The following is a 13,319-nucleotide window of genomic DNA, read 5'->3' as shown; positions in this document are numbered from 1 at the left end:
AATAGCATGGTTTGGACCTACTGTAATAAAATTAACTGAGAATTCTCTCTATTCTCTAAGGATATATAGGGATTTACCTAGTATTTTACAAAACCAAGATAATAACAATCTGGAATTATATTGAAATGACAGCACAGACAAGATGACCTATTTCCATTTCCACCCTAGACTTCCACAATATCATAAAGACTAATTTAATTACTTGGGAAGGATGGTGGACTTTAGTGAAAATCCAAAAGCTACTGCATATTTCATTGAGGGAGACTTCATTTCAAGAGCTTTATGCATTCTGGAAAACAAATGGTATAAGTTTGCCTTCATACCATGTCCAACATAACCATGTTCAGATGAAATTACAATCAATCAATACATGATATTAGGTGCTTTTGAACATAAAATTACATTCATCAAAATATTTCATCTATGATGTGTAGGAAGCAGAACCATGAAGACTCAACGGTCGTTGCTACATGCACCTAGTCCTAATGAAACATAAATCCCAAGAGTCAGCATATAAAGGAGCTTCCAGGAGCACCTAACTCAGTAAAAACTGGTTTATTGTTTTCGATTAAAAAACTTACTTTTTGTAGGTGATCGACCCGTATAAACAATGAAAGCGAAAAATAGAGAAATTTAAACACACAATTTTACGTGGAAAAACTCATCTCTAGAAAAGAGGATAAAAAACCATGGGTAAAAAAAAAGACCACTAATGAGCAAATAATCGAAGAGTACAAGATCGAGATGATAAAAAACTAATCCTGAATCCTGAATACAAAACCCTTCGACTAAAACACAAAATTTTCTTAAAGATCTGTTAAAGCCTTTTCTTAATTGTGTTATGTTGTAATATGTTGTATTCTTTATTCTAGGGTTACTAAGGCCTTATAATTGGCCAAATTCGGAGGTCAAATATGACTAAAATATCCTAAATTAATCAGAGTTCGACTAGGAAAAAAATAAGAGTTTAATTAAGAGAAGAAACTCGGTTTATATGGGAACATGTCGTCACGTCGTATGTCGCCTTGTCGGGATGTTAGTTCCTTCTCACTGGGACATCGAGTGTCACGTTGTCTGGACGTCGACTCTTCCTCGTAGCAATGTCGACTCTGTTTCGTTCGAAAATATGAGGCACAATCCACAAATCTCCACATTGACTTGTATTTTCACATGTCTTCATTTGTTGTTCCTCGTTACGGGCTTAACTTGATCTTTGCAAGATACTAACCAAGTCCAAACAATGTTTGAACTTGAAAATTGGAAGACTTTTGGTCATCATATCGGCTGGATTACTTTTTGTGTCAATCTTATGAATCTGAACATCTCATTGAGTAACCACCTACCAAACAAAGTGATCGAATATCTATGTGCTCTATTCTTTCATGATGCATCTAATCTTTAGTGAGATATATGGTACTTTGGCTATCGCAATATACAACAACCGCGTCGTGTTTATTAACCAGCTCCCCGAATAGGCCTCTCAACCAAATGACTTCTTTCACAATTTCTATGATTGCCATATATTCTTCTTTAGTAGTCGACAAAGCCATGGTGGCTTGAAGCGTGGCTTTCCAGCTAATAGCACAATTGCCAAAAGCGAATAGATAACCTGTGAGAGATCTTCTTTGGTCTAAATCTTTTGCATAATCTAAGTCCACATAGCCAACTAAACCCTCTGAACTTCTTCTGAATTCCAAACAAACAATGGATATGCCCCTAAAATACTTGGGAATCCATTTAGCTGCTTGCCAGTGTAATTTTTCGAGTTTAGCCATGTATCTACTTACAACACTAACAACATATGAAATATCGAGGTGAGTGCAAACCATTGCATACATAAACTTTTAACTGCACTGGAGTAGGGAATCGAGGACATGTACTTTTCTTTATATTTGGTTTATGGTATCTTTGAAGTTAAAATTCTGAAGCGTGCAGCTAAGGGAGTACTAACTGATTTTGAATTTTGCATTCCAAATTGCTCAAGAATTCTTTCGATGTACCTTTTCTGAGAAAAAAATATCTTTCTGAAGTTTCTATTTCTGAAAATTTCCATCCCTAAAATATTCTTAACCACACCAAGGTCTTTCATCTTGAACCTAGAGTTAGTAATGGTTTTTAACCGATCAATTTTAGATGGATCCTTAGTCGCAATTAGCATATCATAAAACATAAAGCATCAAATATATAAATGATCCATCATCAAGATGATGCAAATACACATAGTTGTCATACTTACTTCGAACAAAACTAATGCTTAACATGAAAGAATCAAACTTCTTATACCACTACTGAGGAGACTACTTCAGACTGTACAATTATTTTTGTAGAAGGCAAACATGGTCTTCCTTTCCTTCAATCCTAAAGTCTTCAGGTTGATGCATATCAATATCCTCTTTTAGGTCGCCATGAAGGAATGCAGTCTTCACCTCTAACTGTTCTAATTCAAGGTTGTATACTGAAAGAAGGGCTAATAACGCCTGAATGGATGTATACTTTACAAAAAGAGAGAAAAAATTGGGAAAATAAAATCTCTCCACTTAACTGTAGCCCTTTGCGACCAACCTTGCATTGTATCTTGTGTCATCCAAACTTGATCCTTCCTTCTTTTCGAACACCCATTTGCAACCAACTATCTTCTTTCTGGTGGGTGGTTTTACGAGTTTCCAAGTCTCGTTCTTTTGAAGGGATTCCTTCTCCTCTTCCATAGCCGCAAGTCACTTGTTGGAATTAGGAGCCTAAACCGCCTCAAAGTAATTAGAAGGATCGACTAACTCAATACTCTCGGCAACATTTAGAGCATATGCTAATAGGTTTCCACGACAGAACTTCTAAGGTGGTTTGACCTCATGTCTTACCTTGTCGTGAGATAATTTCATAATTATTGTGGGATCTTTAATTGAACTGAAGTTTCTTTATTAACCTCCTTTTGTACCGAAAAAACTTCAGCCTTGAGTTCGTGAGAATTTCATCACGACATCCCAGTTCTCTTCGTCGTAATGTTGCCTCTGTTTTGCTTCTACCTTGTGAAGTTTTCACGTCATTGTGATGTCCTAGGTGTCCTTGTCACAATGTGGCGACTGTTTTGGCTCCACCTTGCTCAAATTTATCTATTTTATTGTGTCAGCAGGAGTAGACGAATCCTCTTTCAAGTGAAACATCTTACTTTCATCAAAGATAACATCTCTACTCACCATAGTTTGTTTTTAGTTTTCGAGCACCATAGCTTAAAATATTTTACCCCGATAGTGAAACTCAAAAAGATACATCTCACGACCCTTGGTTCGAGCTTTTCCTGACTAGCTCATGTATAAGTAGGACAATCGAATACTCTAAGGTTAGAGTAATCTGAAAGATTACTCGACCATATCTCTTTAGGAACCTTTCCATCCAATGCTCGATGTGGGGATTGGTTCACCAAATAGCTTGCTAGGTTCACAGCTTCTGCCCAAAAGTGCTTTTCTAAGTCTGCGTTGGAAGGCATACACTGAGCTCTTTCATGTAAAGTTTTGTTCATCCTTTCAGTAACACTATTTTGTTGCGGGGTGCCAACAACTGTGCGATGTCTTTCAATTCCTTATTTTTTGCAGTAATCATTAAATTTAGCTGAACAGAACTCGAGACTATTATCCATGCTTAAACGCTTTACGGGCTTTCCAGTCTACTTTTTTAGAAGGTCTTCCATTGCTTAAAGATCCCAAAGACTTCATTTTTGTGCTTCAGGAAATAAATACAAACTCTCTTGGAGTGGTCATCAATAAAAGTTAAGAGATATCTGCTACCTCCTTTGGAGGTGACTTGAGTCAGTGCCCATAAAGTAGAATGAATGTATTCAAGGGTCCTTTTAGTCCTGTGCACTGTCAAATGAAATTTTACTTGCGTCTGCTTCTTATAAATGCAGTACTAGTAGAAATCTAAGTTTCCAACTCTGGTGCCTATAAGAAGACTTATTTTACTCAAAATAGTCATACCTTTCTCACTCATATGACCGAGTCGCATGTGCCACAACCAAGTTGATTTAGAATTTATAAAGAATGGATTTCATCGCTTTGTCGCAACATCTCGTGAGTCCTCATCACGACGTGGCGACTGTTTCGACTTTGCTTCTTTAATTTCTTTCACACCAATCACCGTTAGACCTTGCAAAATGTATAGGTTGTCAATTTTCTATCCTCTCATCAGAACAAGAGCTCCACAAGATCCTTAATGTCGTTTGACTCGATGAAGATCCTACAACCATTTGAGTCTAAGATACTTAAGGAGATGAGATTTTTCTTCAAATCAGACACATGTCTGACATTTGACAATGTCCTCATAATTTTTTCATGTACCCTGATCTGAACTGTACCAATACCAATTATCTTACAAGGTGAATTGTTCTCAATAAGCACAACTCCACCTTTAACTGGACTGTATGTAGAGAACCAGTCCTTCCGACCAGTTAATGTATGAGCCAAAATGGCATGAATATAGTGCAAATCTGAAGGTGAACATGTCACCTTCGATTGACTCGGGTTATACTGTGACTTAGTCTCGGTAATATCGAAACACCAAAGTGGGGTTGGTCGATGAATCTACCTGAAAAGTGACAGAAACTCAAGGTTACTTATAAACTCCTTGGAATATAGTCCAAGGGCAACTCCGAAGCCCGAGATGCTTAAGTAATGTATCGTACACCCAAGTTTGAAAGAGATAGTGCGAGGCTGATCCGACTATGAAATAGTCAGTTGTAGGAAGAAAGTCGAGCAAAAATCTAATGTGAGTTTGACATATGTGGGCTCCACAATGGTAAAAAACCGATCCCATGGCACCGTGTCGATCAATACTCGAACCTTGGTAGCAGAATGAACCGCCTGTAGAGCCTCCCAATCAATGCAAGGACCCAACCCCAAGAGTCGCTCCTTAAGATGTTGAAACTGGTCTTCATGTTGACTCAGACTAAATTGGAGATACACATGTCTCGGGACTATGGTTAGGGATAAGGACGAAGATGCACCTAGTGCCTTCTACTTTTTAGAGGCAGGGACAACGATCTTGGTTTTTCCTCTCGTATTTGTCATAATGTACTTGCAACAAAAAGATGACAACTAGATATATCAGCATCAATACTAATTAATATAGTAGATGAACAATTTGAAATATGAAACACAATGACCCAAGTTCAGTTCACCTCCTAACGAAAATTGACTTACTAAATAAGCTAAAAGTAGTAGAATTAAAATCTAATCCTAATACTAAGAGTAAAACTAAAACTAATGAGAGAAAAACAACTTAACTAAAGTATAATAATAGGAAAAATACTACGACTAATTATAAAAAATATAAAAATAATAAATGAAATAAACAAAAAAGGTAGTGGGGGATGGATGGCGGCGGTAGCTCATGTGATGGTGGTGGGAGGATGAGATAAGGGAGGTCAGTGACAAAGAAGATAGCGAAGAGGCCAACAACGATGTGAATAATGGATGAAGAGGGGGAGAGATGGGAATGATGAGGTCAAAGGAGGAAGGGTAAGGGTGGAGTAGATTGAAAATGGAAGGGAAGGGGCGAACGACGGTGTGAAAAGTTGGCAGAGATGCCACTAGTGGTGAATAGTGGGAATAAGGGAAAAGGGTGAACAAAGGCGAGGTTAAGGTGTTTGGCAAGAAACGATGAGGGGGTAAACGGTGACGTGGTGGAGTGATTTGAAAAGGGGAAGTTGTAACACCCCTAACATATCTCTATCGTCGAATTAGGATCATGGAGTATTACGATAACATGTCAAACATTTAACATTTAATTTTTAACAAAAATATTAGAACATAATGATAATAATTCAAATCACATACCAATCATAACTATATGTAGCGAAACAGATCTTAAAGCGAGTTTATAAAGCCCTAAAATTAAATTGGAAACACTCTGGGATAAACTCGAAACAAAATGCAAAATGTTGGGAAATTTTTTAAAATTTTTGAATCAGGGGACACAAGGCCACGTGTCACAACCCAAACTGTGTGGATATTTAAAGTTCAGACACACGGCTGTGTCCCAGCTCATGCGTCCGCCCGTGTGAGAATCGATGTTGGGTTACACGACTGTGTCACTGGTCGTGTTTCAGACTATGTAACTAACTATTTTAAGACACACGGCTATGTCGCAGGCTGTGTGAAACCTACTCCTTAAGTTAATAAGACACACGACCGTAAGGATAGACCGTGTCAGTCACACTGTCGTGTGGCAGCCCGTGTCCCAAGCTGTGTGTACCCCAAATTGCTTCCAAAACAAGGAAATCTTATACTTAACTTGGCTACCAAACCATGCTTAAAACCATACTAAAATCATGATAAAAAAATTCTCATACAAGTCCAAAAATACCAATTACCTATAATTCAAGTGCCTAACCAATGTACCCTCATTAACACCACAATTCAATATTCATTCAATTATTTCAAATCTTTCTATTCTATACATCTAATCCATACCTTTTACGAACATATACTAACTCAATAAATCATGGCATACATTTCCCAAAATAACCAATCTCATTGAATTTATAGCATGAAACATACATACAAGCAAATTCAACCATCACAAAACATGTTCCATAAACACATATCTATATATATACAAACTTATAATCACATATTCAAAAGATTCAACTTCTAGGACATAATTACACCCTAGGTACATGCCAAAAACACAAAAGAAAACATCATTAATGTTGAGTACGGGATTCTTGTAGGATGCTGAATCCGAGTCTACTATATACCTAACCTACAAAAATGGGAACCAATCCACATTAAGTGGATTTCACTTAATTTAAATAACCACAAGTATATCCAAAGCATTTGAATTTATTCCTCAACTTTAATAGTATAATTCAAGAAAAATATTATATCATTCAATGAATAAATATATACATAAGTAAATATAATTATTCCTTAGTAATATCTATAACAAACCTTCTCTAATGGTTCATTTAAAGTTGTCGTATAGTCCAATCGATACATGGCACCTTGAAAGGGGGTTGCGCGTGGACCAAGATCGAGTTGTCAAGTCACGGGAAACTCCTACAAAAACTCTAACGTTTGGATCTGAAATGAAACAGCAAAACTTAATTAGAATCAATAAGATCTGGAAACTAAAAATCCCCAAATCAATAAAGAACAGTCAAGAATCAAAACACTTATCAATAGATGTTCTTGGAAGCCAAGAACACGAAATTAAGCCCCAAGATTAACTTCCAATCAGACGAATCTATCAAAGAACACAAAACAGCAAATAAATTAAAATAGATTACGAAATCAATTGAAACTAATTCTAGGGATTGGACGGCAAGAAAAGAGGGGGTTTTGTGAAATCAAAAACGTTTCTTTATGTCCAAGGAAGGGCCGAATCAGATCTTGGAGTTTTGGAAAGGTTGAAACGCAACAAGAACAAAAAACAAATTAGCTAATAAAAATCAACACAAGCAGAAATTTAAAAGAAATTGAACAGCAAGAAGATAAAGATAAAGTCCTAAGAAGCCTTGAAATCCCGAAAGATTTCACAACTCCCTTCCAACGGCTCTAATCTCCCCTCCAATGAAGATCAATGGCAAGAAGAAGGCTGAAGATGGCTCCCACAATCAAAGAGATTGTTAAAACTACTTCTAAAGAAAACTCAAGAGAAAATTCTTGGAGAAAAACTCAAGAGAATTTGCGAACAGAAAAATCTGAAAATTTAATATATTTGTAATGTGTGTAACAAGGGTGGCCGGCCATGCCTATAAATAGGCCTTAGAACTATTTCCTAATATCATTAGGAAAACTTAAAAAAAAACCTAATTAACAAATTTAAGAGGGAAATTTGGCCAAGTCATTTTAATGGGCTGCTTGGGCCGAATTTTTACATATAATACTCCTAAAGTCTAAAAATTAAATTAAACAATTAAAATTTTTACAAATTGGGCCACTTTAACAATTTGACTTGATTTTCAACTAAGTATGGTTTGACTTCTTGGTTGGGCTTGGAATCCTCTTATTGGGCCTTGCCTTCAAGAACTTGGGCTTGTAGTCCATCTTCTACCGAAATTGGCTCGTTGATGCTCATAACGGAGATCCAATGCGCTTTGGCTTCAATATTCGGTTTCTTGGACCAAGATTTCCAAGATTTGAAATCTTGATTTTCTTGATTCTTGAAATCACTCCAAACAGTAAAATTGAGCCAAGATTTGGTTTCTTGATTTTCTTGAAAACAAGAAAGTGAATCTTGATTTTCTCTTTCTTTCGTGTACGCATCTAAGGCCTTTGTGACTCGTATCATTCCCCCCTTCCTCAAAAAGATTCGTCCTCGAATTTGAAAAATCAAATGGAGATAAGTCAACCACATTGAAAGTAGAACTTGTAGTCCAAACATAATCATAACAAAACAAGTATAACGGATGCGAATGGACAGATTCAGATTACCATACAAACAAGGTAATTTACTCGCCAATGCCTCGTCAAATATTTGAAACAAAGATGGACATGTTATAAGGCATTTAATCATCTCAAATTGTTTCCACAAACCATGAATAAATCGCGAGTAATAAATGAAATGGTAAACGTAATCATCACAAGTAGGTATTTGAAAAGGTTCACACGGATCATAGAGTTGCACAATCATACCATGTAGTAATTGACGGTCTATAGATTCACTCACACATGCATTATCAAAAACAAGAATCTTTTTATCAACCATCAAAACAGATAGATCATCACTAAATAAAATAGGACAGTCAAGCACGTTTCGATCTAAGTGTTTTACAAAAATTAAATCATCAACACGATCTTTTTCACTATCTGAGGAGTACAAAACTGTTTCAAAAGTTTCAAGTATCTTACCTTTATAAGCAGAAGAAGAAGGGTCGATTTTACCTTTTCCATTTAATACAAACCTTCGCTCATCGAGGGCATAGTGTAGTCGAAGCTCTGTTGTTGAGTTAACCTTTGTCAAATGGAGCTCAAACTTCATGTACAACCACCTAAACTATTTAAGGCACGAATATAAATTGAAAAAAATTTTGGCAAATTTTGTTACCTTATTCACCAAAACAGATTTGCACAAATTCACGGATTTTACACAAGGCAAATAAAAAAAATAACAACTCATGCTTCCTTTCGTAATGACTTTATCAACCACAATCGAAGAATAACAATTAATGGGATCAAAATGAGAGGATCTTTTAAGAATTAAGTCACCAAAAGTTTTATCAATAATTTTCAAATCTGCACGGGACTCGGTTGATAAAATTTCCTTACCTCGCTTGCCTTCGGGCTCATGTAGTGTGATTTCATCTTTGCCTATGTTGATCGTATGAAAGCGTCTTTCATCGGAAAGGTATTGAAGTTGGAAGTTATCTTTCATATGTGGCCAATGGAAGTATTCTATCCCACGCAAATGTGGTAAACCTTTAGGGGCCTCACTAAAAACATCCTCATAATCCTACGAAAATCATTGAAACACACTAGGCAAATTTTCATTAATGTTAGATAGAGATAAATAATTTTTCCTAAACCTCACAAGGATACAAGGTTGTTCATTGAATAGGTCTCTCCGCACATCTTTTTTTGTTGCAATTAAAATTTTCACTCTATTTTTACCACTTGCGGATTCACTCACCTTTGGGACATTTAAATTTTGACTTTTTTCACTACTAGCCTCTTTTCTCTCTATCTTTTTTATTTGTCCTTTCTCCCTCACCCCTCACAAAATTTCATCATTTTTAATTGATCTTTATATACATCACTGGGATTTAAAGGAGCAAGAGTGAATTTTCGGCCTTTAAACACAATAGAGTATCTATTAAGCTTGCCTTGGTGTGTAACATCACGATCAAATTGCTAAGGCCGTCCAAGGAGTAAGTGTGCCGCATGCATTGGGACCACATCACACCATACCTCATCCTCGTAATTCCCAAGCTTAAAAGTGATCAAGGACTATTTTATAACTTTAACTTCTGAGCATTCATTAAGCCACTGAAGGAGATACGGCTTAGGGTGCTCGATACAAGGTAACTTTAAGGAATCCACCAAATAGATGCTAACTACATTCGAACAACTCCCACTATCAATAATAAGTGAACATAAGTTACCTTTTATAAAACACCTAGAATGGAAAATATTGGTCCTTTGGTTATCACAATCGTCTCCCATTTGGATGTTAAGGGTGCGGCAGACTACCATCTTATTTTTTTTTCTCTTTTTTTTTGAAATACCTGTAAAACAAATACTCAACACTCAAAAGAAAAATTAGCAAACCTCACCATTAGTCACTCAAAAAGAAAAATCAAATTCTCAATGAGATAGAATTCAGTCTTGTGAGTTCTTTAGTAGAGTCTATATCAACCAATTAGAAAGTGTATGAACCGAAACTACCAAAGAGTCCTAATTTGCACTAAGATGCCAAAAACTGACGAGACACCAATTAAATTGATGTTGCACCGAGGAAGAATTGTGCACACCTTAAAATCCTACTAACATAAGAAACAATAAGGTGTTAGATAGTGTAAAGGAAGAATAAAGGCAAACAAATGAAAACCTACAGTTAAGAATCAATAAAAATTGCTAAAATCGAAAAACTTGAAAAACTGTAGAGTAACTTGACAACTTCGTTCGAGGTGTTCCCGATCTCCAAAAATCACGAAATTAATTTTGGAATGTCCTTAAATATTTAATTTTTTATCTGGAAATTTTGGGCGCCAAACTTAACCCGTTGAATCTTTTTTTTAAAATTTTATTGGATTTCGTCTTTTTCAATTTTTTAACTTTTTCGACTGACTTTTTTGCGGTAACAAGGGTGTATTTGTAATGTGTGTAACAAGGGTGGCCAGCCATGCCTATAAATAGGCCCTATAACTATTTCCTCATCTCATTAGGAAAACTTAAAAAAAACCTAATTAACAAATTTAAGAGGGAAATTCGAACAAGTCATTTTAATGGGCTGCTTAAGCTGAATTTTTACATATAATACTCCTAAAGTCTAAAAATTAAATTAAACAATTAAAATTTTTACAAATTGGGCCACTTTAACAATTTGGCCTGATTTTCAACTAAGTATGGTTTGATTTCTTGGTTGGGCTTGGAATCCTCTTATTGGGCCTTGCCTTCAAGAACTTGGGCTTGTAGTCCATCTCCTACCAAAATTGGCTCGTTGATGCTCGTAACAGAGATCCAATGCGCTTTGGCTGCAAGATTCGGTTTCTTGGACCAAGATTTCCACGATTTGAAATCTTGATTTTCTTGATTCTTGAAATCACTCCAAATAGCAAAATTGGGCCAAGATTCGGTTTCTTGATTTTCTTGAAAACAAGAAAGTGAATCTTGATTTTCTCTTTCTTTCATGTACGCATCTAAGGCCTTTGAGACTCGTATCACACCTGGTGTGTAACATCCCGTTTTTCAGTGGTGTCAAAAATAGTGGTTTCGGGGCCACCAAATCCAATGAGTAAGTTCATAAATATTATTATTTAATATTTACAAGTCAAATGTGACTTTGAAAAGGTTTTTGATATTTAAAGTATTTTGTTAAGTGATTTTGATGAATTTTTCGAATAGGGACTAAATTGTTGAATAGTAAAAGTACAAGGTTTTGATATGAAATTGTTGCAAAAATGGGTTGAAATGGAGGATATGAATATTTGGATAGTTTAAAATTTCAATAAAAATGGTTAATTTGCATGTTTTAGGCTCAAGGACTAAATTGAATAAAAGTAAAATTTTAGGGTAATTTTGTAAAATGTCAAAATGACTAAATTGTATAAAATACATTTTTACTGTCTAAATTAATAGATTGAATGAAATTATTAATTTAAATCAAGATCAGGTGGAAAATCGGGGAGAATAGTAAATTACCAAAATGACCCTATACTTTGACATTTTTAAAATTTTGCTAGGTAAGTTCGTATGAACTATATTATGTATATTGTTGATTAAATTGAATGTTATTATATGATTTTATTGAAAATGAATCAATATGTATATGTTATTATACAATTTATCATGTTATGAAACGACGTAAATCCAACGACGAACGACCATTATCAAGCCCCGTTTGAACCTCAGGAATTCATAGGATACAAATGACATGTCATTAGGGTTTACATGTTTCGGGCGCTAGTCTTTAATGTCCTACTGGTGGCTGAGTTCCTACATGTGTTGCAAATACTCCACAGCTCGTGTGAGCAGCATCATGTAGCTACGTTTCGATCCACGGCTTGTGTGAGCAGGCCCATTTTCACAGCTCGTGTGAGCATATATGTAAAAAAATTGACGAACTATGGTTATATGTTTAGCACACTTTGTGTGAGCTATCCCTCGTATCCAACGATATTCTATTTGGTTCAACGGGCATGAAATTTACAAGGATATGGTAAGTGTTCTATATGAACCAAGACATGTATGTATGAAAAGCTTTGAAATGGTGAGCTACGTGGAAAATATGTTATGCTGAGATGGATGATAAATCCAATTGAATTATGCTCAAGCATAATGGTTATCCATGTTAAATTCATATGAATCATGTTTAAATGAACTAACATGTGTTGTTGATGTGCTTAGGCTTATGCCAAGCTTGTGGATATGATTGATGTTTATGATTATGCTTGTACTGTGCATATGAAATAGGTAAGAAAAGGGAATGAAACGGTAAGTACATAATTGGGATGTATTATGAAGTTATAAAAGGTTTAATGTGATAAATGATGTATTTATATGTGAGCAAATTATTTATGCTAAAATGAATCTATCTGTGTAATGGATGAATACACTGAATTGAGAATTAATAATGTTGTTTAGGCTTATAATGAGCGTTGGGGATGGAATGGAAAGTAAATAAATATAAAAACATATAATCTTATAAAAATATTAATGATTATATATTATATCTCATGAAATCTTATCATGTTATGAATGGTCAATATATATATGCGACATTAATGAAATTAATCATTTCTGAGTTGATGATTATGGTTTGGTAAATCTTGAGACATTGGTATAGGTTTATATTTAACCTATAAATTTCATTATTAAAATGTAATATTATGCTTATGGTTTATACGAGCTTACACTACACCAAAACAGGCTTTTAGTGGCGTTTTTAGCGGCGCTTGGATAAAAAACGCCGCTAAAGATCGATCATTAGCGGCGCTTTACGGAAAAAGCCACTGAAAATAAGCATTAGCGGCGTTTTTGAGAAAGCGCCGCAAAAAAACCTAAGCCCAACGACGCCGTTTTTCGAGCTTTCGGGGATTTAGCGGCGTTTCTGAGAAAGCGCTGCAAAAAAACATAAGCCCAACGACACCGTTTTGTAAGCTTTCGGGG

This window comes from Gossypium raimondii, chromosome 13, assembly GCF_025698545.1.
Source record: "Gossypium raimondii isolate GPD5lz chromosome 13, ASM2569854v1, whole genome shotgun sequence".
Lineage (NCBI taxonomy): Eukaryota > Viridiplantae > Streptophyta > Magnoliopsida > Malvales > Malvaceae > Gossypium > Gossypium raimondii.
This window is presented reverse-complemented; position numbering follows the sequence as displayed.